This window comes from Phyllobates terribilis, unplaced genomic scaffold, assembly GCF_046119375.1.
Source record: "Phyllobates terribilis strain yellow unplaced genomic scaffold, ASM4611937v1 Scaffold_1__5_contigs__length_1240528914, whole genome shotgun sequence".
NCBI classification, from domain to species: domain Eukaryota; kingdom Metazoa; phylum Chordata; class Amphibia; order Anura; family Dendrobatidae; genus Phyllobates; species Phyllobates terribilis.
This window is the reverse complement of record NW_027362761.1, coordinates 862513120-862537595: the sequence shown is the minus strand read 5'-3', so window position 1 is coordinate 862537595 and position 24476 is coordinate 862513120. Positions and strand designations below refer to the sequence as shown.

The 24476-nt window shown below is 42.9% G+C and overlaps 1 protein-coding gene across 1 annotated transcript in view; it reads left to right on the top strand.

The window, feature by feature from the left end:
- BANK1 (B cell scaffold protein with ankyrin repeats 1) overlaps nucleotides 1-24476 on the top strand; it is an 857480-nt gene that overhangs the window by 246485 nt on the left and 586519 nt on the right. The gene's annotated exons all lie outside the window — the stretch shown is intronic.

The following is a 24476-nucleotide window of genomic DNA, read 5'->3' as shown; positions in this document are numbered from 1 at the left end:
CTGAGCTATTAATATCAGCCCCCAGCTGTCTGCCTAGCCTTTGCTAGCTATTAAAATAGAGGGGACCCCACGTCATTTTTTTTGGGGGGGTCCCCCATTTTAATAGCTAGTAAAGGCTAGGTATTCAGCTGGGGGCTGATATTAGTAGCCTGGGAAGCTCCGTGGGTTTTACCCCCTTCCCAGGCTTCAAACATCTGCCCCAGCCGTCTGCTTAACCTCCGCTAGAGACTAAAATTATGGGGGATCCCACGCCATTTTTTTTTTAAATAAATCCTTTATTTTAACACTAAATGACATTTGAGGACTTAATAAAGATGCAGTCCCTAAATTATTATTTATTTTTTAATAAATTTTTCCCAAAACTTTTGACGTGGGCTTCGCCATATTTTTGTATGCCAGCCAGGTACAGCATCCAGCTTCTATGAACGCGCCATTTTCCGGGGCGGCCGCGGACTGCAATTTTCAGCGGGGGGGGGAGGGCAGAAAACTTGGGCCTCCCTGCGCTGCAGATTCCATCCCCCAGCTGCCTAGTTGTACCTGGCTGGACACAAAAATAGGGAGAAGCTCCACGTTTTTTTTTTTTTAATTATTTCATGAAATTCATGGAATAATTAAGAAAAAAAGGGCTTCCCTATATTGTTGTGTCCGGCTAGGTACAAATAGGCAGCTGGTGGTTGGGGGCAGCCCGTTCCTGCCTGCTGTACCTGGCTGGACACAAATATAGTGTGAAGCCCCACGTCAATTTTTTTTTAATTATTTCAGGAAATTCATGAAATAATTAAAAAAAAATTATGTGGGGCTTCGCCCTATATTTGTGTCCAGCCAGGTACAGCAGGCAGGAACGGGCTGCCCCCAACCACCAGCTGCCTATTTGTACCTAGCCGGACACAACAATATAGGGAAGCCCTTTTTTTCTTAATTATTCCATGAATTTCATGAAATAATTTAAAAAAAAAAATACGTGAAGCTTCTCCCTATTTTTGTGTCCAGCCAGGTACAACTAGGCAGCTGGGGGATGGAATCTGCAGCGCAGGGAGGCCCAAGCTTTCTGCCCCCCCCCCCCCCCCGCTGAAAATTGCAGTCCGCAGCCACCCCGGAAAATGGCGCGTTCATAGAAGCTGGATGCTGTACCTGGCTGGCATACAAAAATATGGCGAAGCCCACGTCAAAAGTTTTGGGAAAAATTAATTAAAAAATAAATAATAATTTAGGGACTGCATCTTTATTAACTCCTCAAATGTCATTTAGTGTTAAAATACAGGACTTATTTTAAAAAAAATTGACGTGGGGCTTCGCCCTATATTTGTGTCCAGCCAGGTACAGCAGGCAGGAACAGGCTGCCCCCAACCACCAGCTGCCTATTTGTACCTGGCCGGACACAACAATATAGGGAAGCCCTTTTTTAAAAAAATTATTTCATGAAATAATTAAAAAAAAATTGACGTGGGGCTTCGCACTATATTTGTGTCCAGCCAGGTACAGCAGGCAGGAATGGGCTGCCCCCAACCACCAGCTGCCTATTTGTACCTGGTTGGACACAACAATATAGGGAAGCCCTTTTTTTCTTAATTATTCCATGAATTTCATGAAATAATTAAAAAAAAAAATGCGTGGGGCTTCGCCCTATTTTTGTGCCCAGCCAGATACAACTAGGCAGCTGGGGGCTGGAATCTGCAGCGCAGGGAGGCCCAAGCTTTCTGGGCCCCACCCGCTGCAAATTGCAGTCCGCAGCCGCCCCGGAAAATGGCGCGTTCATAGAAGCGCCATCTTCTGGCGCTGTACCCAACTCATCCAGGGCCCTGATGCGGTGGCTCACTGGGTAATAAAGGGGTTAAGGCCAGCTTGGCATTATCAGCTGGCCCTAAGCCCGAAATTCATGGGGTCACGCCAATATTAGACATGACCACCATGAATTTCTAGTAAAGTATTTAAAAAAAACACAAACACCCAGAAAAAAGTCCTTTAATTGAAATAAACACACAATTCTTTATTGTTCTAAATTAAACCATACTTACCATCACGCCCATTCCAGCTGAAGCCAACGATCTCCTGCAATAAAAGAAAAATAATAAAGCAACCTCATCCTTACCTTTCCATGGCTCCCACGACGGCTCCAGCTCTGCTACATCGAGATGACAGGCTGGACCGCAGCAGAACGCTGCCATCCATCCTGTCATCCCGCAGACACTGAGAAGCGCAGGCATACTTCCACTCCTCAGTGTCTGGCTGTGACGGCATCCAGATGAGCCGAGGTCATGTCCAATGAACTCCGCTCACTTCATGTACGTCACTGACAGCGTGGGAAAATTCTCCTGCACTCAGCACTTCAGCGTGAGAATTTTCCCACGCTGTCAGTGACGTGCATGAGGTGAGCTGAGTTCATTGGACATGACCTCACCTCATGTATGTCACTGACAGCGTGGGAGAATTCTCACGCTGAAGCGCTGAGTGCAGGAGAATTTTCCCACGCTGTCAGTGACGTGCATGAGGTGAGCTGAGTTCATTGGACATGAACTCGGCTCATCTGGATGACGTCACAGAGAGACACTGAGGAGCGCAAGCATGCCTGCGCTTCTCAGTGTCTGCGGGATGACAGGCTGGATGGCAGCTTTCTGCTGCGGTCCAGCCTGTCATCTCGATGTAGCAGAGCTGGAGCTGTCCTGGGAACCATCGAAAGGTAAGGATGAGGTTGCTTTATTATTTTTCTTTTATTGCAGGAGATTGTTGGCTTCAGCTGGAATGGGCGTGATGGTAAGTATGGTTTAATTTAGAACAATAAAGAATTGTGTCTTTATTTCAATTAAAGGACTTTACTCTGGGTGTTTGTGTTTTCTTTTAACTTTGACTATGGGGTTAGTAATGGGGGTGTCTTATAGACGCCTCTCCATTACTAACCTGGGCTTGATGTCAGCTGGCATTATAAGCTGACATCAACCCCAACCCTATTACCCCCTGCCACCGCACCAGGGCAGCGTGGAAGAGCGAGGCTAAGTGCCAGAATTGGCGCATCCTATGAATGCGCCATTTCTGGGGCGGCTGACGGCTGGTGTTTCTAGCCTGGGAGGGGGCCAATATTCATGGCACCCTTCCTGGGCTATTAATATCAGCCCCCAGCTGTCTGCCTAGCCTGTGCTAGCTATTAAATTAGGGGGGACCCCACGTCATTTTTTTTGGGGGGTCCCCCATTTTAATAGCTAGTAAAGGCTAGGTATTCAGCTGGGGGCTGATATTAGTAGCCTGGGAAGCTCCGTGGGTATTACCCCCTTCCCAGGCTTCAAACATTTGCCCCAGCTGTCTGCTTAACCTCCGCTAGAGCCTAAAATTAAGGGGAACCCCACGCCAACTTTTTTTTAAATAAATCCTTTATTTTAACACTAAATGACAAGTACAGTAATCAACACTGTCACTGTACTTCATATATATGTGACTGACATGTTTCTATCTATCTAATCTATGTGTGATTCTCTATTCCTTCTATTCTAAATTGTCGGGTACAGATGCTGAATTGCCGGCCGGCTTTCTTAAAGAGACGGTGCATGAAAACACTATTATTTTTTTAAATAAATCCTTTACACTAAATGACAAGTTCTGTAAGCAACACTGTCACTGTACTTCTTATATATGTGACTGACATGTTTCTATCTATCTAATCTATGTGTGAAGCTCTATTCTGTCTGTTATAAATTGTCGGGTACAGATGCTGAATTGCCGGCCGGCTTTTTTAAAGAGACGGTGCACGAAAACACTAATATTTTTTTTAATAAATCCTTTACACTAAATGACAAGTACAGTAAGCAACACTGTCACTGTACTTCATATATATGTGACTGACATGTTTCTATCTATCTAATCTATGTGTGAAGCTCTATTCTTTCTGTTGTAAATTGTCGGGTACCGGTGTATGCCGCTGATGAATTGCCGGCTTTTCATGTCATTCTACATTATTCTTAGTTGTTTTACTTCATGTAGAATTAACCTACAAGGAAAGAAAGGGTTTATTTTCATTCCGATATTTGTGTCCCATTGACTTGCATTGGTTTCCGGTATCGGAATCGGCGATATCCGATACTTTTTGGGTATCGGCCCGATCCAATCCGATACGATATTTCCTGATATCGGAAGGTATCGCTCAACACTAGACATGACACAAAACTAAAGTCATTTCAAATGGCAACTTTATGGCTTTAAGAAACACTAAAAGAAATCAAGAAAAAAAATGTGGTACTCAGTAAGGGTAATTTCTTTCAGACCAAGCAGAGGGAAAAAATTATGGAATCACTCAATTCTGAGGAAAAAATTATGGAATCACCCTGTAAATTTGCATTTCCAAAACTGACACCTGCATCAAATTAGATCTGCTCGTTAGTCTGCATCTAAAAAGGAGTGATCACACCTTGGAGAGCTGTTGCACCAAGTGGACTGACATAAATCATGGCTCCAACATGAGAGATGTCAATTGAAACAAAGGAGAGGATTATCAAACTCTTAAAAGAAGGTAAATCATCATGTAATGTTGCAAAAGATGTTGGTTGTTCACAGTCAGCTGTATCTAAAATCTGGACCAGATACAAACAACATGGGAAGGTTGTTAAAGGCAAACATACTGGTAGACCAAGGAAGACATCAAAGCGTCAAGACCGGAAACTTAAAGCAATATGTCACCAAAACAGGAAATGCACAACAAAACAAATGAGGAACGAATGGGAGGAAACCGGAGTCAATGTCTGTGACCAAACTGTAAGAAACCGCCTAAAGTAATGGGATTTACATACAGAAAATCTGAACATAAGCCATCATTAACACCTAAACAGAAAAAAACAAGGTTACAATGGGCTAAGGAAAAGCAATCGTGGCCTGTAGATGACTGGATGAAAGTCATATTCAGTAATGAATTGCGAATCTGCATTGGGTGATGATGCTGGAAATTTTGTTTGGTGCCGTTCCAATGAGATTTATAAAGATGACTGCATGAAGAGAACATGCAAATTTCCACAGTCAATGATGATATGGGGCTTCATGTCAGGTAAAGGCACTGAGGAGATGGCTGTCATTACATCTTCAATAAATGCCCAAGTTTACATTGATATTTTGGACAGTTTTCTTATCCCATCAATTGAAAGGATGTTTGGGGATGATGACATCATTTTTCAAGATGATAATGCATCCTGCCATAGAGCAAAAACTGTGAAAACATTCCTTTGAAAGAATACACATAAGGTCAATGTCATGGCCTGCAAATAGTCCGGATCTCAATCCAATTGAAAATCTTTGGTGGAAGTTTAAGAAAATGGTCCATGACAATGCTCCAACCTGCAAAGCTGATCTGGCTACAGCAATCAGAGAAAGTTGGAGCCAGATTGATGAAGAATACTGTTTGTCACTCATTAAGTCCATGCCTCAGAGACTGCAAGCTGTTATTAAAGCCAGAGGTGGTGCAATAAAATACTAGTGATGTATTGGAGTGTTCTTTTGTGTGTTTGCTTTTCATGATTCCATATTTTTTTCCTCAGAATTGAGTGATCCCATAATTTTTTCCCTCTGCTTGGTCTGAAAAAAATTACCCTTACTGAGCACCACATTTTTTTTCTTGATTTCTTTTAGTGTTTCTTAAAGCCATAAAGTTGCCATTTGAAATGACTTTAGTTTTGTGCCATGTCTGTGATCTGCTTTTTTTCAACAACATTAAACAACTGAATGAACATCTTCCGAGCCCGGTGATTCCATAATTTTTGCCAGGGGTTGTAGCTGCAAATAGATACTTTTGAGTTCCCACTTGTATTGTCACCATTCCTCAAGTAGCACAAGAGTATCACCTCAGAGGAAGTAAATGTGTTTAGTAATGGCAGTATTGTCACCCTCTTTCTAGTGTGTCAGCCAGGTTGCACTTGTATCACAGCAGTCACAGCAGCGCTTCTACATCTTTACCCTGTAGTCATGGCAGTATTTGGCATTCATTCTGCCCTAGGCACTTATAAGTGGTCACGCCCCCTACTGGTAAGTCAGACTAAGGCCACGTTCACACATTCAGTAATTTCTCAGTATTTTACACCAGTATTTGTAAGCCAAAAGCAGGAATGGGCAAAAAATGCAGAAGTGATGACGTGTTTCTATTATACTTTTCCCCTGATTGTTGTACTCCTAGTTTTGGCTTACAAATACTGATGTAAAATACTTGAATGGGTGAATGTGGCCTAATACTGCAAATACCCTTTAGATAGTAGTTATCTTGGACTATAATTCTTTATTTTACTATAAGCCAAAAAATGAACAGGCAGGTAGTTGCTATCCTCCGCCAGCTTAGAACAATCAGTGACCACTCCTGATGGCAATTTATCCACTCCATTTAAACAGGGCAGCTCGTCCTCTTCCAGGATGCTCTGTCGAAGGGGCGTGACTGCAGACGTAATGCTGATTGACTGCTGGTCCCCCACAGTTAGGCAGTGGTGAGCAGGCTGTCAATGCCCATGATATTGGCAAGTCATGCCACATCAACAGAGCAGAGCAGAAAAGAAGCCACAACTCTGTCAACATGATGTCAGTGGAAGCCACAGAATCGCCGGCAGGAGCAGTCTGTGAAAGCACTTTGCCAGCAGAGATCGGTGCCGGGTAGAACAGGCAGGTTAGCAACTACTTGTCTTTTAGTTTTCAGGCCCATAGTAAAAAATAAAATAGTCTGGGATAACCCCATTAAGGTCCCCTATATTCACTAGTATAACGTAGGTTACACTCGCTGATATAAATGAGTTCAGCTCACAGTCTAAGGCTGCGTTCACACATCTAAGTGAGTGCTACAATCTGAAAGAAATGGACCAATTTTCTCTGGTGTCATCCTAGTTGTACCCTATTTGCTTCTGTGTGTGTACAGGTGTCCTTGTTTCCAAGCCAATAACATTTTTTGGGGGAAGATCATTTTTTTTTATTCAAGTGAATATAAACAAATCCGTGATGCAAAATGGAAGCAAATCAGAAGCCTTCCGATCTGCATCTGTGTCTCACGGATCCCCATAGACTTGAATGACCGAGTCTGATCCGTATATCGGATCAGAATTAGTGTTGAGCCACCCCCGTAGTGTTCGAGTTCGGTTCGGTTCGTCGAACACCCGTATGTTCACCGAACTGTTCGCCGAACTGTTCGTCGAACACTGTCGAACACCGTTAAAACCAATGGCAGGCAAACAAAAACACATAGAAACACATAGAAAACACATAGAAAACACTTCAAAGTTGTCTAAAAGCTGACAAACTGCTCAGAAGACACAACTAACACATGGAAAAGTGACAAGTACATACAGTTATATGAAAAAGTTTGGGCACCCCTATTAATCTTAAGCTTAATGTTTTATAAAAATTGGTGTTTTTGCAACAGCTATTTCAGTTTGATATATGTAATAACTGTTGGACACAGTAATGTTTCTGCCTTGAAATGAGGTTTATTGTACTAACAGAAAATGTGCAATCTGCATTCAAACAAAATGTGACAGGTGCATAAGTATGGGCACCTCACCAGAAAAGTGACATTAATATTTAGTAGATCCTCCTTTTGCAAAAATAACAGCCTCTAGTCGCTTCCTGTAGCTTTTAATGAGTTCCTGGATCCTGGATGAAGGTATTTTTGACCATTCATCTTTACAAAACAATTCCAGTTCAGTTAAGTTTGATGATATTCAGGTCTGGGGACTGGGATGGCCATTCCAGAACATTGTAATCGTTCCTCTGCATGAATGCCTGAGTAGATTTGGAGCGGTGTTTTGGATCATTGTCTTGCTGAAAGATCCATCCCCTGCGTAACTTCAACTTTATCACTGATTCTTGAACATTATTGTCAAGAATCTGCTGATAATGAGTGGAATCCATGCATCCCTTAACTTTAACAAGATTCCCGGTGCCGGCATTGGCCACACAGCCCCAAAGCATGATGGAACCTCCACCAAATTTTACTGTGGGTAGCAAGTGTTTTTCTTGGAATGCTGTGTTTTTTTGCCGCCATGCATAACGCCTTTTTGTATGGCCAAACAACTCAATCTTGGTTTCATCAGTCCACAGGACCTTCTTCCAAGAAGAAATTGGCTTCTCCAAATATGCTTTTGCATACCTCAGCCGACTCTGTTTGTGGCGTGCTTGCAGAAACGGCTTCTTTCGCATCATTCTCCCATACAGCTTCTCCTTGTGCAAAGTGCGTTGTATAGTTGACCGATGCACAGTGACACCATCTGCAGCAAGTTGATGCTGCAGCTCTCTGGAGGTGGTCTGAGGATTGCCCTTGACTGATCTCACCATTCTTCTTCTCTGCCTTTCTGATGTTTTTCTTGGCCTGACACTTCTGGCCTTAACAAGAACTGTCCCTGTGTTCTTCCATTTCCGTACTATGTTCCTCACAGTGGAAAATGACAGGTTAAATCTCTGAGACAGCTTTTTGTATCCTTCCCCTGAACAACTATGTTGAATAATCTATGTTTTCAGATCATTTGACAGTTGTTTTGAGGAGCCCATGATGCCACTCTTCAGAGGAGATTCAAACAGGAGAACAACTTGCAAGTGGCCACTTTAAGTAGCTTTTCTCATGTTCGCATATACCTGGCTATGAAGTTCAAAGCTCAATGAGGTTACAAAATCAAAAAAAAGTGCTTAAGTAAGTCAGTAAAAAGTAGGTAGGAGTATTTAAAACAAAAAAATGATAAAGGTGCCCATACTTATGCACCTGTTAAATTTTGTTTGAATGCAGATTGCACATTTTCTGTTAGTACAATAAACCTCATTTCAAGGCAGAAACATTACTGTGTCCAACAGTTATTACATAAATCAAACTGAAATAGCTGCTGCAAAAACACCAATTTTTATAAAACATTAAGCTTAAGATTAATAGGGGTGCCCAAACTTTTTCATATAACTGTATAGTCATGCGAAAAGAAAAGAGGTGGAGGAGTAAAAAGAGGGGGAGACACAGATATAGGCATGTCATGCCCTTCTAAAACCAAAAAAGTGCGAAGTGACACGGCCAGTCCGTTCCTGCCCGTGCGACCTCCGTGTCGCCGGGTTTGTGCCAGAGCCGCGGTGGACCCTGATGGCCAGCCCCCCTCTCCCAATACTGGTGCCTCTCCGCTGGTGGGTCGAGCGAGCCCCCCTGCGGTGGAGGCAGGTCTAATCTTTTTCATTTAAATTGTCTCTCTAATTTGAATAGGTACTCTTTAAATCCTTTTACAAGGATCTATTGAAGGGCAAGTCTCATGCCAGCAGCCGCGGTAATTCCAGCTCCAGTAGCGTCCACTAAAGCTGCTGCAGTTAAAAAGCTTTTATAAGGATCGAGCTTGGCGGTCCACCGCAAGGCGTCCTACCGCCAGTCCCAGCCCCTGTGCCTTGGGGTGCCTCCCCAATGCTCTTCACTGAGTGTCCCGGGGGACTGAACCATTTCCTTTGAAAAAATTAAGTGTCCAAACTACAGGTGGTGTAACTTGCTTAACAGCTGGGATAATCCGCTGACTAGCAGACACTGCTACTAGGCACAAAGTATTTCCTGGGCTAGATGCAGTTAAAAATTTGTAATTAGATACTCTCGTTGGATGATGAGAAAGCATTCCATAGAGTCTCCTGGCACGCCATATATTATTCTCTTAAAAAGCTTGGGGTAGGGGTCTAGGGGACCCTTTTATAGCCAAAATCACGGCCCTGTATCGCAATACGTCACCTAGGCTGAAGATAAATGGAACATTTTCATCACCTTTCATAATCACCAATGGGACAAGGCAGGGATGTCCTCTGTCCCCTCTCTTATACATACTAGTGACGGAGCACCTGCTCTCATCAATTCGCCATAACCCCAATATTAGGTGGATTGAGGTGGGAGGCACCGAGTACAAGTGCTCTGCATTTGCTGATGATGTCCTAGTATATATCACTCAATCACATATATCCATCCCTGCTGTTATGGCTGAAATAGATCACTTTGTTACATGGTCAAATTTTAAAATCAATGCAGCGAAGTCTGAGGCCCTCGATGTCTCCCTCCCAAAATCCATACAGGATTCCATCCAGTCCAACTTTCCCTTTGCCTGGTCCTCACAGGGTATAATATACTTAGGAATTCATATTCATAGAGACCTCTCCCGTCTATGTTATCTTAATTTTGGGCCCTTTATTGAACAACTCCATACAGACCACAGTTGGCAAGTTAGAACTGTAAGATTCACTACGTGAACCACTGGTGTTTTGTGGAAAAGCACATGTACACTGTGTTCCAAATTATTATGCAAAAAGTGTTTAAGAGTGATAAGGTAAGAATTTTTTTGTTTGTCAGTTAAACTCATTGATGGTGATGTGTGTCAGGGCTCTTTATATCACTGTAAGCAATTGCAGACACCTGTGGTAATTAGTTTGGCAGGTGTGTCCAATGAAAGGCAAGACTACTTAAGAAGGCTGTCCCACATTATTAAGCAGCCTACATTTTCTGCCAAAATGGGAAAGAAAAAGGATGTGTCGGCTGCTGAGAAGCAACAAATTGTGGAGTGTTTAGGTCAAGGCATGACTACAATCAACATTGCCAAGACACTTCATCCTGATCATCACACAATCAAGAAGTATGTAGCCGATTCACAGTACACATGTGTGCGTGCTGATAAGGAAAAATTGAGGACTCTTTCCTACAGTCAATTACGTCAGGTTAAAAGAGCAGCGGCAAAATAGCCTTGTCATAGCAGCAGACAAGTTTTTGAAGCTGCTGGTGCCTCCAACGTCCCCCCGAACAACAAGATGCAAGCCATCCTGTCGACCTCCTCTATCCACTGTACAAAAGCAGAAATGGCTCCAGTGGGCCAAACAATACATGAAGACTGACTTCAAAACTGTTTTGTTCACCGACGAGTGCCGTGCAACGCTCGATGGTCCAGATGGATAGAGTGGAGGATGGCTGGTTGATGGACACCCCATGCAAACACGGCTACGGCGCCAACAAGGAGGAGGTGGCGTAATGTTTTGGGCTGGAATCATGGGGAGAGAGATTGTCGGCCCCTTTAGGATCCCTGAAGGGGTAAAGATGAGCTCCATAATGTATGTGGAGTTTCTCAAACAACACTTCCTGCCATGGTTCAAGAAGAAGAACCGTGTATTCCGCAGCAAGATCATTCTCATGCATGATAATGCACCGTCTCATGCTGCACATAACACATCTGCATCTCTGGCTGATATGGGCATAAAAGGGGACAAACTTATGGTGTGACCCCCATGCTCCCCTGACCTCAACCCCATTGAGAACCTCTGGAGCATCATCAAAAGGAGTGTCTATGATGGCGGGAGGCAGTTCACATCTAAGCAACAGCTCTGTGAGGGTATTCTGTCCTCATGCAAAACAATTGAAGCAGATACCATCCAAAACCTGACAAATTCAATGGACGAGAGAGTTGAGAAGCTCCTTTCGAACAAGGGGTCCTATGTGCAAATGTAACATCACCTAGAATAAAGTTTTGAGTTGAAAACTGATTTCAGTTTCTAATAACCTGCTAATGCTTATAATTTCAAAAATGACCATTTTTTTGTTCTTTATTAAAATGAAAAGGTTGATCGAAGAGTGTGGGGGATCTAAGAGTGTGGCAATCCAGTAGTCAGGATTATTTCGAATTCTGACAATCTGAGGGTCATGTTGCAGGTAGTGCAGCAAAAAGGCACTCATGTGTCTTGCGCATCCAGGAGCACCAAAATTATTTTCCGGGCTAGATGAAGCTAAAAATTATTATTAATTTGAAAGCTGGTGGAGCATAGTATAGATGGCCTAATAGAATCTGTACTGCAAACTGCTACAAGGCCCAAATTATTTTCCAGCCAAGATACAGATAAACATGATTAGTAATTTTAAATCTGGTGGAGTTTAGTATAGAAGGCCTCATACAATCAGTACTGCAAACTGCTTCAAGGCCCAAATTATTTTCCAGCCAAGATACAGATAAACATGATTAGTAATTTTAAATCTGGTGGAGTTTAGTATAGATGGCCTAATAGAATCAGTACTGCACACGGCTACAAGGCCCAAATTATTTTCCAGCCAAGATACAGATAAACATGATTAGTAATTTGAAAGCTTAAAATGGTTGGTGAGGTGATTTTAACAAATCATCAAGCTTTTACTCTCCCCAGGATGACACAGGAGAAGAAAAGTCATTTCGGATCCATGATTTGTTTATCTTTATGAACGTGAGTCTGTCTACATTATCAGTGGAGAGCCGTGTGCGCCTATCTGTCAGCACACCACCAGCAGCGCTGAACACACGTTCAGGCAGAATGCTGGCTGCGGGGCATGACAAGATCTCCAAGGCGTAAGTGGCGAGCTCCGGCCATTTATCCAGATTGGAAGCCCAAAAAGACCAAGGGTCCAGTGACACAGTCATGGCTTCAATGTTTACTTGGAGATACTCCTGTACCATCGTCTCTAGGCGTTGACTATGTGTCAGACTTCTTGTCTCCTGTGGCCTTGCAAAGGATGGGCTAAAAAAGTGGTGAAATGATTCCGCAAAATTGATGTTACCAGCAGTTACTGTGTTTCTGTTACGTTTTGAGTGCTGTACACTCGACGGTCCCACGGTTGGCAAGTTGGAACTACGTGCACCACTGGTGTTTTGTGGAAAAGCACATGTAAGATTCTGCAACAGTCTCTGCTGATACTCCTGCATGTGTACATCCCTTTCTATGGCAGGAATAATTTCTGCAAATTTACTTTTGTACCGGGGATCTAACAGTGCGGCAACCCAGTAGACAGGATTATTTCTAATTCTCACAATTCGAGGGTCATGTTGCAGGTAGTGCAGCAAGAAGGCACTCATGTGTCTTGCGCATCCAGAAGCACCAAGTCCCTGTTGTGTTGGTGGCGAGGTAACAATCATGCTTCCTTCCTCTGCCCTTTCCCCCCAACCTCGCACAACAGAAATGTGATCAAGGTCTCCCTCATCTGATGAGTCTTCCATCAGTTCGTCCTCCACTTTTTCCTGGGCTCCTTCACCTTCCTCACTAGTTTGGCTGCTAACATGCGCGCTGGTAAAACCATCTCCCCCACCCTCACATGCCTGCCACCTTGGTGCTGCTGACCGTCTGGACCTTGCAGATGTTAGCCCTTCCACATACAACTCATCCTCCTCTACGTCCTCCACCTCCTCTTGTGCCACCACCTGACTCCGAATTCTGTTTAACATGTGCTCTAGCATGTAAATCACTGGAATAGTCATGTTGATAATGGCATCGTCAGCACTAAACATCTTCGTCGCCATTTCAAAACTGTGCAGAAGGGTGCATAGGTCCCTGATCTGAGACCACTCCTCCAGCATGATTTGCCCCACCTCTGGATCTCGTTGGCCCAGGCTATACGTCAGAACGTATTGCACCAGGGCTTGTCGGTGCTGCCACAGTCGCTGCAACATGTGCAGAGTTGAATTCCACCGGGTAGGCACATCGCATTTTAGCCGGTGAAGTGGTAGGCACAACGACTTCTGTAGAGATGTAAGTCGCTGAACTGCGGGATGCGAACGGCGGAAGTGAGCACATAGTGACCGTGCCCTCTGCAGAAGGCCATCTAGTCCCGGATAGTGTGCTAAAATTTGCTGGACGACCAGGTTCAACACATGAGCCATACAAGGCACGTGTGTGACATTGCCCCGGTGAAGGGCCGGACCCAGGTTTGCAGCATTGTCGCACACGGCCTTCCCTGGTTTCAGGTCCAGGGGAGACAACCATTCATGAAATTGGTTCTCCAGAGCTGACCACAACTCCTCAGCTGTGTGACTCACATTTCCCAGACATTTCAAAGTAAAAACCGCCTGATGACGTTGAGCCCTGCTGCCAGCATAGTAAGGAGGTGTGCAGGATCCCTTCTGCGCAGTTAGAAAGCTTGTGGCATGACCAGACAGGCTTTGGGTGCAGGTGGAGGACCGAGAGGAGGTTAAGGAGGCAGAAGCAGTGGAGGAACTTTGAGATAAAGAGGATTGACCCACAACTCGTGGGGACGGCAAGACTTGGACAGCAGCCCCTTGTCCTGCTGTCACCATAGTAACCCAGTGCCCAGTCAGCGACATGAAACGCCCCTGTCCATGCCTACTCGTCCAAGTGTCTGTGGTGAAATGCACCCTGTCACACACAGAGTTTCTCAAAGAAGCGGTGATGTTGTGTGCGACATGCTGGTGGATCGCAGGCACACCTTTCTTTGAGAAGTAGTGCCGACTGGGCATCTGGTACTGTGGCACTGTGACGGACATAAGGTCTCGAAAATCCTCTGTGTCCACCAGGCGGAAAGGCAGCATTTTTGTAGCCAAGAGCTTGCAGATGGTGAAATTCAACCTCTTAGCTTTCTCATGGCTAGGAGGAAATGGTCTTTTACTTGTCCACATCTGAGGGACCGAGGGCTGGCTGCTGTGCTAAGACGGGGTTAAGAAGGGTGTCCCCGGCAAACTGCCAGTCTGTGAGGAAGATGCAGGCGGACATGTTAGGTTGCCTTGATCCAAAGGTGGTGCTATCGATGTCGGACAGCGCTGAACACCATCTGGTGTTTCCACCTCCAAAGAAAATGATGACCTGCCAATCACGCTGGCTGTTGCGGGTAAAGAGGTGGCAGGTCTGCGTCCCAAAACAGGTGTGACTGCTGTCCCCCCAGTCACAGAGGATGAAGAGGCCGCGGATGCACAAGATGTGGCAAACGGTGGTTGGCCCGGTCGGCTAGGCCGTATTGTAGCACAGTGAGCTTACCACTGCAACTTATGCTTCATATCCATATGCCGTTTCATGCATGAAGTGATCAAACTATGTATTTTTTGGCCTCTACTTAGCTTTTGCTGACAAATGTTACAGATAACACGAGTTGGGTCATCCTTATCGATCTGAAAAAATGCCCAGGCTATGCAAGGCTTAGCACCCATGCGACCTGAAGAGCCACCACGACTTGTGGTCAGAGGCAGAGTTGTGTTTGAGGATGCAGTTGTTGACGTGCTTTCAGTACTACGTCTCTGTCCAGGAAGATGCGACCTGACCTCGTCGTCACTAGCATCCTCCTCCACCTCCTCTGCTGACCTCATCGACTGGCTGACTGTGGGTTGACAGTAAGTGGGATTTCCAACCTCGTCATCATCACCCTGTCTGTTATTACACCCGTCGTCCTCACAGCCAACCTCTTCCTGCCCTGACAAAAAACTAAAGTTGTCGCTCCAATCAGGTATTTGAGTCTCATCATCGTCTTCCTCATTGTCTCCACCAACAGGAGTTACAGTTTGGGAACGAGGGTCTACATTATGGTCAGAACCTTCTGCGTCTGGTCCTGGATCTGACTCATAAAGATTCTGGGCATCAGTGCAGATCATTTCCTCGTCAGGATTCACAGAAGATCTGGAGCCGACCTCTGATTCCCAGGCTATAGTATGAGTAAACAGCTCTGCAGACTCAACCATCTGTTCTACCCCATACTCAGAAGGGCAGCTGGAGACTTGGGAGCTGTGAGTTAGCAAGTGTGATTGGGGTGACACCTCTGAGGACTGGAGTATTTGTGATGTTGAAGTTGAGGTGGAGAAGAGCCCACTTAAAGGAGGACTTGATATCCGTTGAAGCACCTGCTGTTTTTGTGCCTCATCTGGAATTTGTAGCGATTGGCGTGGCCGTAAGAAAGGGATCTTATCACATTGTCCGCTAAAAGAAGTAGACATTTTAGTTTGGCTGGAAGATGGTCTTTCTTCTGCAGATGTTACTGTTGCTTTAACACCTACCCCACGGACACAACCTTTTTTTCCCTTCCCAACACGCCTATTCGCCTTTCCACCAGCAGCAGGCCTTTTTCCACTCATTTTGGTGGTTAACTAATTGACAACTCTGGAGTTGTTTGCACAAAAAAAAAATGGATGGGAACCGAGCAGAGCTGAGTGGCCAAACTGTGGTATTAGCCCAAAAGTATTGGCTGGGTTATATGCAGTTAAACAATTTTATTACATACACAGGTGGTGGAGGTTATTATAGATGGACTAATAGAACAAGTCCCACACACTGCTACAAGTCCAAATATTTTTTTCAGAGCTAGATGCAGATAAAAATTATTTTGAATTTGCAACCTGGTGGAGGTTAGTATAGATGGACTAATAGAACAAGTACCACACACTGCTACAAGCCCAAATATTTTTTCAGAGCTAGATGCAGATAAAAATAATTTTGAATTTGAAACCTGGTGTAGGTTAGTATAGATGGACTAATAGAACGATGCTATGCCCAAATGGTTTTACTTGGCTAGGTGCAGGAAAAAAATGTGTATTCTATACACAGGTGGTGTAGCTTGCAACACAGATAGGCTACTCCACTGACTAACACACACTGCAAGAGGCCAAAAAGGATTTGCTTAGCTAGATTTAGCCAAATGCTGTGAAAAAAACTTGCACAGCACTGACACAGACCTGCCTGCCAAAAAGTGATAGGAACTGATGTAACCTAGCCCTCAAACGGACTGCAATTACAATTAGTCTTTACTCCCAACCTATCTATTTAAGAGCTCAGACCTGCCTGATAAAAGTGATAGGAATTGATGTAACCTAGCCCTCAAAAGGACTGCAATTACAATTAGTCTTTACTCCCAACCTATCTATTTAACAGCACAGACCTGCCTGATAAAAGTGATAGGAACTGATGTAACCTAGCCCTCAAAAGGACTGCAATTACAATTAGTCTTTACTCCCAACCTATCTATTTAAGAGCACAGACCTGCCTGATAAAAGTGATAGGAACTGATGTAACCTAGCCCTCAAAAGGACTGCAATTACAATTAGTCTTTACTCCCAACCTATCTATTTAAGAGCACAGACCTGCCTGATAAAAGTCGTAGGAAATGATGTAACCTAGTCCTCAAAAGGACTGCAATCACAACTATTCCCTACTCCCAAGCTATCTGTAGATTTGTGCGAAAATTGGCTTGAAATTAACACTCAAAGTATAGCGCACACAGCAACAGCGGTGCCGTCTAACACGCAGCTGCAGCAGTGAGAAAATGGTGGCTACGTGGAAAATGGCTGGGTCTTATAGGGCAAGGACATGTGACATACACAGCCAAAGACACATGCCTTTGCTTGTGTGAAAAAAAGCAGTTCGCTCCGTGTGTGCGCTGCTGATAGGCTGACAGATTGCATGCACCTCCCCACTGTAAATGCGAAAAAGAGAAAAAAAAAATGGAGATCTTCATTATTTATGCAGAGATCCATCCCCTGCCCCTTCCCCCTCCCCACTGTACACTCAAACTGCGTATTAACATTAATTTTCAGCATTACTGAGGAAAAATCCAGTTATGATTTTGGTGCACGAACAGTTATCGAACATAACCTCGAACAGCCGAATTTTTTTCAGATTGTTCGTGTTCGCCGAACGGCTCGAACACCGCCCAAAACAGCTCGAATTTGAGATTGGCGAACAGTTCGAGTCGAACACCGCTCATCTCTAATCAGAATAGAACAGAGTGTCATGGATCTCACTATCAGATCCATGATATTAACCAATGTGTGTAAACATCCATCATACTCTATGGAACAAAGTGCCGTCGGAGTTAAAAAAAATTGGACAGTACTCGTATATTGTAGCCTAAGTTCCCACGATGAGGATTTGGTGAGTTTTTAAAGCTGCAGATTTTCTGCAGCATTTCTGCACTAATTCGCTAAATTAGGTTACTTGTGCTTTTGAGTGCGTTTTTTTTACATGTGTTTTATCATGTTTTTTCACCTGTGGTTTTTGTCTCTTTTCGATATGTCATGCTTTAAATGAAACTTCTTTACTTTGGAAGCTTCATTGATAAAGTCATTATTACATGCACTTTTATTGCGCTTCCTCTGTGGAAAAGCACAGTTCAAATCTATGGGTATAATCCGCAAATAAAATATTTAGTGTAAAGAAATTTGACATGTTGCAGATTTCAAAATCAAACTGCAGGTTAGTGTACACAGCATAAAAAAAAAGCACTGTGAGATTTTTATAAATCCCATACAAACTCAATGGCCACCGTGGGAGCTTAGCCTAATATGAATGGGGACCCCTAACAGATCATTGCCACCGGGGATAAGGATCTGGCACATCCAATATCAGACTGCCAATCCCTTTTATTCTGTAAGAGATAAGCTGCCACCTCAGATGTCTGATAGTGACTCTCTTATAGTGAACATAGAAGAGCTCAGAGGAGCGAACGCTTCTGTGTATGGGAGACTCGGGTGAACAATCAGCTGAACCATAGTTTGTCAGACACTTTCTAAAGTATATGGGGGCTTTAGTTAAACACTTGTTTGGCTGACATACTGCATACGGCTTCGTTCAGATGGCTGTATTTTTAGTCTTTATATTTGTGACATGCAGAAATAGTGCTGTTGCTTCAAAAGCATCCAGGAACTATTAGAAGTAACACAAACACAGGAGATAGGAAGTGTGCTCCAGCAACTAGAGGGGTTAACACAGTCACAGGAGACAGGGAGTGTTTTTATCAGAGCCCCAGGCTGATTGTGGGGAAGTTGTTTACTGTCTTGCTGGAGCCAAAGAGAAAGATGGTGTGTGATCTGTATCTCACAGAAGGCAAGGGACCAGAATTCAGGTCAGGAGGGAAGCTAAACACAGGTCAGATAGACTCCCTGAGCTAACAGTGTGGAGTATTATAAGGCAGAAAGATAAGGACTGGAAGGAATCCTGTCATAGGGATTTTCTACCTCATCAAACCCTCCCCCCTCCATCTACATGCAGGATAAAGAATGCTGTGTACTATTGAGTTCTTGTGAAGGAAAAGCCTGCATCCCATGTACCCTTGTACCCTGATTACCTCTATCTCTAGCTGCTGCTGCTGCTTCCTTCCTCCTGAAATCTCTAGGATCGCTCCTCCCATATGAGTCACATGGGCATGACATCATCACAAGTCATTCATATTTAGGATTCATCATCTTTGGTCCCAGCAGGGATTTGATTACTGCTCCTCTGCCCATTCATCACTCACTGCTTTAACCTCAACCACCACCCCCTCCCATCCGACCAAATTAAAACGTCGGTATTGACACTTTGTCTATCAGAAAAGGGGCAAATTTAAAAAATATATGTTTTTACACCTTCATGATGGCTCTGCCCCCCGCAACCTGCCTCCCTAGGTATCCGACCTCAGGTGCCTTGGCCAATATGGCCCTGCCTTCTCAAGTAGTAACAGCAGAGCTTTTTCCTAATTTCCCAGCCATCAAATGATGGTGAATTGGCACCAGAAATGCTTACTATTTTACCATAAGACATTGCAGTAACTGTTAGTAAATTTACTGTTCGTCAAATACGGCATTCTTCTATCCAGTAGGCTGTGTAACTTCTTTTTCCATTTTCCCTTGTAATAGTGACAGGGGGTTCCTTTTTTTCCTGTATATTCTAGTCCTCGCAGTACTTTTTCAATTTCCTCGTTTATTTATCACTTACAATCTGTGATGCACCTTTTCATAGCAACAAGTTTTATGAGAAATTGAAACAAGTTCTTGCTAAACAAAGATGACATGATCCATAAAGACCATTTGTGGTGGTGATACCTATAGGGTGCACAAGTCTCCCACCATTGATGCCCCCAAGGGTTGTATGGAAAAGCAGTTTTTAAAGCTATTGTCTTAGAGAACTAAAATTCTGAGTTAGTGGATGATGAATCTCAAGTTCAGGACCCGAATCCATTATCAATAGCATACCTATGTTATGACTACTTATTTTAATAGGAAATTAATGTACCCAGTGATGGTGGTGCATAAAAACTAAACATTTACAAACAGATCATGGACAGATTGGTGCTGGTCACAGTAGAAGGTTTGATGTGATCTGCATGATGTTTAGGGGTTATTTTATCAAAAAATGGTTGTTCAAAGTGCTCTATTACTTTCAATAAAATTAAAAACTTGATTAGATGAGAATATGAATTCCACAAAGTCTCTGTCTAATATCCTCCAGTTCTGGCTTAAAAGATTCTATATCTGCTGATAATTAGTGCCATATCTTTCTCAAATATAAACATCTTAAAAGATCATTTGAATCCTGTACATCGAAAGGTAACATTTCGACCAAAGGTTGCATTGCTTTGTATTATTATAGTTTATTAAAATACTTTGTCTACTAACCTTTTTTAAGTTCCGTGATGTGCTGAGGCCCCTTTGATTTGTGAATGTTCTTTGATAATGCTTCTCTGTATTTTTAAGGCCGTTTATCTTTTTTTCTTGACTATTGATTAATTTGTCTGTGTCAATACAATAAATTTTTTTCTTAGACTTTAAGGATTGAACAATTTCTAATATTTAAATTTTACTCTCTATAACCGTAAAGAGATTTTATTCCTTTTTTCAAGGATGACATTGACTTTTACTTAAAAGGGTAACTGATGTATTTTTCTTTCATAAGTTTTATTTAGGGAGATATTGCCAAAAAAGGAAAAACAAAAATGTTTCTTCCTTTTTTTTTTCGATGCTCACTTTTAGATTAACAAAGAAATGCCATGTGTGGCCTAAATGTGCTACCATGGTTTGTAGTCTCCAGACTTGTCTCCCATTGATCACATCTGGGATGTCGTTGGTTGACAATTGCAAAGGGAGCAGCAGCATATCTTGATTGCCCAAGTCCATTCGGTGGCAGAACATTTCCCAGAAAACCATTAATAACCTCATTGATAACATGCCAAGGTGTAAAAGTGTGTGTGTCTGTGTGTGATACTCATACTCAATACTGAATAAATCGAGATATTTCGAAAATTTAGTTTCCATTTTTTCATCATTTTCATATTATTATTACTTATATATTTATAGAGCATCATTGATTCCATGGTGCTGTACGTGAGAGCGGGTTACATATAAAATATAGATATAATGTACAGTGAACAAACTAACAATGATAGACTGGTACAGAAAGGAGAGGGCCCTACCCTTGCGGACTTACGATCTACAGGTCATAATTAACATCTCTGTTGATATTGTGATTTCCATAACTCAATGACTTTTACATCTTGGTGTTGCAATTTCAATGCTGAGGAGTATATTTACACCCAAAATAGATGCTGTAGTTCTCTCATGCATAGTAACGTCATATATGTGTATACTATTAACATACGGTATTCGGGACGGACTGGGACTGAAATTCAGCTTTGGTATGCAGGCCCTTGCTGTTGCCCCCCTTCTCTCTTCCCTGCCTTCTCTAGATTGAGGTCTCTATTACAAATATTAGCCTGCCTGGAGGAAATTAAGATTTACTACAAGACCAATATTACCAATTATACTGCTATATTAGGTTAAATAATACTGCTCCACCATGACTACATAATACCACCACAGAGTGATAGAATAGTGTCATCATACTGATCATTAAATGGGTTTGTACAACCCTTAGTAAATTTTCAGCAAGCTAAAGGGCAGGCTTCCAAATCCTAAATCCTAGTGTTTAATATACACACTATTAAGATTTGGTTCTACTTGCCGATCCAGCAGTTGTCACGTGATTGCAGGTACAGTATGTGATTTGCATGCTTGTGGTTATGTGTCGACTAGAGTGTCAGCTGCTTTGCTCAAGGTTCTATTCTAGTTTGCCAGTGACTGCAAGAATCCAAATCACATACTTGCAATCACGTGACCCACTGCTAAGATTTGGCAAATTTCAGTGCTTGCCGACAATTTATTTAGGAGTGTATAACCCTTTTAATATACATAAAATTAGCATAAATTATTCTATATAATATACCCATAACACTGCCAGTTCATAACCAAATTATCAGCATATGCAGTAGTGATAATAATACCATACTGATCATTAAAGAGGACCTATAATCACGATATAGCATGTTAAAGTAAAGGTATGGCCATTATGGCACTGTTAGGGTATGTGCAGACTATCCGGAGCCGGCTGCGGCCCCGAGGCTGCGGAGAAGCCGCCTCCAGCTTCAGCTCATTATGTAAATGAGCACCGGCCTCTTTTTTTTTGTTTTTTTTTCACCTGCAGACTTTCCCCATAGAGGTTAGGTCTATGGGGAAAGCCCACATGCAGACCCTGAGGAGAAATTGACATGCTGCGGTCTGGAAAGATGCGCTGCATGTCAATGTCCGCGGGTGTGCCACAGATGCATAGTGGACATGGGATTTGTATAAATCCCATCCACTATGCTGTAACAGCTGGCCGCTGCGGATTGCTTGCAGCGCTCTTTCACTGCATCCAATCCGCCGTGAACACTGATCGTGTGCACATACCCTTATATTAATACTTTTAGGGCAGGGACACACTGCCGTATGATTCATGTGATTATCGCATTGCACTGAATGGACTGGCCGGCACCTCTCAGTTCAGGAGAGGTGCCTGCCAGTACAAGGTTTATGATGCAATCCTTTCAAGAGAAATATGGCCGTGTGTTTCTGCCTTAGTGAAGAAATCTGCACCCTGCTTGTTCTTTAATCCACATTTGAAATTTGAGTGCAATAACCTTTATAGTAGCAGGACTGTGGGAAGGGTGTTCAGCTTAGCCCCGACCCCTACGCCTACCTCTTGTGTCTGTATGTGCCTTCTTTTTTAAAGTTCATACTGATGCCTTCCTAGCCATGGGTGGCACTTGATTCATCTCCCAGTGGTCTTTAGCAAAATGACACTGATGGTACCGCATGCACAGATAGACGTCTGGCGGTCTTCAGTAAAATGTAATACTTATCTCCTAGCTGGCCAGCAGAGGGCTGTTGCAGGTGGTGCAATGCAGTGATTTCATTGCATTACCTGACATTCCCTGCATGGTATCAGCTTACAACATGCCTATGGCCCGCTGGAGTAAATGGCGGAGCACGGAGCTTATTGCTCTTCGCTTTGCTACAGCTGTTAACAGTATCGGCATCCTCATGCCCACAGCCGTATCAGCCCATCTGGCATTTGCCAGATTTGCCCAACTGGCAGTCCAGTCCTGTATGACATTACAATAGTGCCATACATGTATCTCTCTTTAAAGAGATATGCAGAGAAGTAGTTGAATTTGCTGCATGCCACAGCGATCTTCCAAAATAGTGAATCCTTGTGATGTCATTAATCATGTCACATGGTTTCTTAGCAGCAGGCTGAATGCAGAAGCAAAGATCACGGTTAATTTACATGGAACAGGAAAAAAAGGTTAAAGGAATCTGCCTCCAGGTTTTTGCTACTCCATCTGAGAGCATCATGATATAGGGGCAAAGATGCTGATTCCAGCGATGTGTCACTTACTGGGCTGCTTGCTGCAGTTTTGATAAAATCACTGTTTTCACTGCTGCTGTTCTACCAGTTCTCTGAACGCTGAGCTCAGTATGACCCCACACACAGCTGATTAGCAGCTTTCTGTGTACACTGTGCATAGGCAGAATGCTGCCAAATAGAGGCGGTGGCTCGGTTATACAGAATATGGGGGATTGCATGGCAGCATGTTTGCTAGTCCTGTAATGATAATCCCCTGCTGATAAAACTGATTTTATCAAAACTACAGCAAGCAGTCCAGTAAGTGGAACATCACTGGAATCAGGGTATCTGTCTCTACATTATGCTGCTCACAGATTAGGCAGCAAAAACCTGGTGAAAGATTCCCTTTAAAGAGATTTTATTTGTTATGTAAATTATCTTCCTAATATAAATGTTATGTAACTTTATCACACACTTGGTTTCTCTATTCATTGTTGGTTCCAGAATATCAGCTTGCTGTCAGTGAATGATAAATGCTGATGCCATGCAATCATTTTTGCTTCTGCCATAGGAAACATTACTTTCCCTTAACATACTGTACATGGCACTACTCTTGCCTAGTTGTAGGGATTCAGTTATCAAAGACAATTTTTTTTCGCATTTCTAATGTTAATTATGTGTTTGTCTCCCACAAAATTGTGTCCCTAGTAATTCTGTTTTATTAAGCAGCAATTGAATAATTATCATGTCCTATTATTCATCAAGCTTGTCTTATTAGTTGTCATAAGATTATGAAAAGGTTACAGTACAAAGACTAATGAAATTTGCTCCATCCTGTTAATTTATGCAAAAGCATGATGAACTATATCTTTTAAATGTAACATTATTATTACAGAGCGGTGACATTACAGAACATTTCTTCTTGTAATGCCCAAAGGTCAAAAAACATGTTGGTTTGATATATACTTGGAATACTCCAAAACTAAATGTTAAGGTGAAATTATCTAATTATTCAGATTTTTTATGGTTTGTACTACATATCTGAACATATAGTAACTGCAGTATTCAGTCTAAAGCTCCAAAGTGACGTGTTGCAGAATTTGTGCTATTCATACCATAACTATTGGATAAAGCCACAAGTAACCCTATAACTGCTGCAACAAATCCAAAAGAGATTATGCCTTTACAGTTCTGTACATACCAAAAACACTTCTAATGTAAAGTGATTATAGACAGCACCAGTGTCGGACTGGGGTGCCAATGTCCCACCAGTAACCAAATCCAGGGCCCCACTTTACGGCTACATGTAAATGTGACATTATCCTCAATCACAAATGTAC